Genomic DNA, 2,889 nt, shown 5'->3' with positions numbered 1-2,889 from the left:
TGGCGTGACCTGAACCCCTGGATCTGTAAAACTTTATGTAGAGCAGGCTGGAATGTCTTTGGTGAATCGATCTCCGACCTTCTCCATGCCTGTACCTTTGTTGTTATTGTTTAGTTGCTAAGTCATGTCTGACTCTTTTGTTACACCATGGACTATCGCTTGCCAGGCTCCTCTGTCCACGGGACTCTCCAGGCAAGAATATTGAAATGCCATTGCCTTCTCCAGGGGATCTTCCTGATCCAGGCATCGAATTCACATATCTTACATCTCCTATATTAGCAGGCCGGTTATTCATAACTGAGCCACCACGGGAGCCCCTGCCTTTAACTTCCTGGAGCACAAAAGGAACTTGTTACCTCCTGCTCATGATATAATATGAAAGATACAATGGGTATGATATCATAGATATAATGGATGTACTGACATATGTAGTGGGTGAGATGTCAAAGATTCAGTGGGTATGATGTCATAGTTACACTGGGTGTGATATTATACAGTGTATGTGATGTCATATATAGTGGATTTTGCATCATACATAAGGGATATGATGTCATAAATACAGTTGGTTTTGTTCCATGGATACAGTGGGTGTGAGGTCATAGAAAGAGTGGGTTTGATGTCCTAGATGAAGTGGATGTGACATCATATATTGTGGATATGATGTCATATATAGTGAGTGTGATATCATAGATAAAGTGGGTATGCTCTAATAAATACAGTAGGCATAATACCATGGATACAGTGGAAGTAATGTCAAATAAAGTGGGTGTGATCCCATAAACACAGTGTCTATGACATCACAAACTCAGCGGGTGTGGCATCATATGGGTGTAACGTCATGTATAGTTGATGTGACGTCATACATACAGTGGAAGTGATGTCATTGAAACAGTGGGTGTGAACATAGATATGGTGGTTGTAATGTAATAGACATAGTGGAGGTGACGTTAGAAATAGTGAGTGAGAATTCATAAATACAGTGGGTGTGATGTCATAGTCACTGGGTGTGAGAGCATAGATATAGTGAGCGTGATGTCATATATAGATGTGTGTGATGCCATGTGTAGTGGGTGTGTTGTCATGGACACTGGGTGTGATGTCATGAATACAGGCAGTGTGATGTCATAGATGTCGTGGGTGTAAAGTCATACACAGTGGGTGTGATGTCATATGTATTGGATGTGATGGCATATAGTGGTTGTGATGCCATAAATACAGTAGGTGCTATCATAGATCTGGTGTATGTGATGTCAGGGATATAGTGTATGTGATGTCAGATATAGTGGGTGTGATGTCAAAGACAGTGGGTGTGATGTCATCAATACAGTGGGTGTGATCATAGTTATGATGGATGTGATGTCCCAGATATAGTGGATGGGATGTCAGATACAGTGGTTGTATTTTCATAAACACAGTGGGTGTGATGTCATACATAGTGGATATGAGGTTCTAAACACAGTGTGTGTGATGTCATAAATACAGTAGTTTGACACCATAAAGAGTGGATGTCATATCATGCATAGTCCATATGATGTCAAATATCCAGTGAGTGATGTCATGCATACAGTGGGTATGATGACACAGATACAGTGGATGTGATGTCATGTATAGTGGACGTTTTGTCATAAATACAATCGGAGTGATATCATAATGGATGAAATGTTGTAAAAACAGTATTTGTAATATCATAAATGAAGTGGGTGAAATATAGTTACACTGGGTACGATGTCATATGTAATGGATAAGATATCATATGTTGTGTGTCTGATGTCATATAGAGTGAATGGGATGTCATATGTAGTGGGTGTGATGTCATATATCCTGGGTGTGTTGTCATAAATATAGGGCTGTGATGTCATAGATACAGTGGAACTGATAGATACAATATATGTGATGTCATATACAGTGGAAGTGGTGTCTTGCTGTGGGCATGATGTCATGAATCCAGTGGATGTGATGCCATAACAAGAGTCGTGTGATGTCATAAAGAATAGAAATGATGCAATAAATAGTGCATATGATGTCATACATATAGTGGGTTTGTGGTCATACACACAATGGGTGTGATGTCATCAATATACTGGGTGTGATGACACAGATACAATGGATGTAATGTCAGATATAGTGGATGTGATGTCGGATATAGTGATCATGTTGCCATAAACATGGTAGGTATGATGTCATATAGTGGATATGATATCATAAACATAGTGGGTGGGATCTCATAGATACAGTTATGTTTTCACATATTTAGTGGATGTGATGTCATAAAGACAGTATGTGATGTCATACATATAGTAGGTTTGATATCATACATGCTGTGCAAGTGATACCATCAATAAACTGGGTGTGATAACACAGATACAGTGGATGTAATGTCAGATATAGTGGTTGTATTGTCAAACTCAGTGAGTGTGATGTTGTATATAGCAGTTTGACATCATAAAGAGTGAATCTGAGGTCATGTATAGTGCATATGATGCCATACAAACAGTGAGTGTGATATCATACATACAGTGGATGTGATGTCATTGATACAGTAGCTGTGACCACACAGATACAGTGGCTGTGATGTTACATGTATGGTGGACATGATGTCATATACAATGTGACAATACATACAAGGTATGTGATGCCATATATAGTGGATGTTTTGTCATAAATAAATAATTGTGATGTCATAAATAGAGTGTGTGTGATGATAATAGAGTGGTTGTGGTATCATAGTTATCTGGGCATGATGTCATATGTAATGTGGGTGATGTCAAAATACAGGGATGGTATGTCATAGAGACATTGGATGTGATGTCAGATATAGTGGTTGTGTTGTCATAAACACAGTGAGTGTGATGTCATACATAATGGATGTGATGTCACAAATACTGTGGT

The sequence above is a fragment of the Bison bison genome, unplaced genomic scaffold, assembly GCF_000754665.1.
Source record: "Bison bison bison isolate TAMUID 2011002044 unplaced genomic scaffold, Bison_UMD1.0 scf7180017864500, whole genome shotgun sequence".
Classification (NCBI taxonomy): domain Eukaryota; kingdom Metazoa; phylum Chordata; class Mammalia; order Artiodactyla; family Bovidae; genus Bison; species Bison bison.
Note: the sequence above shows the minus strand (reverse complement) of the source record.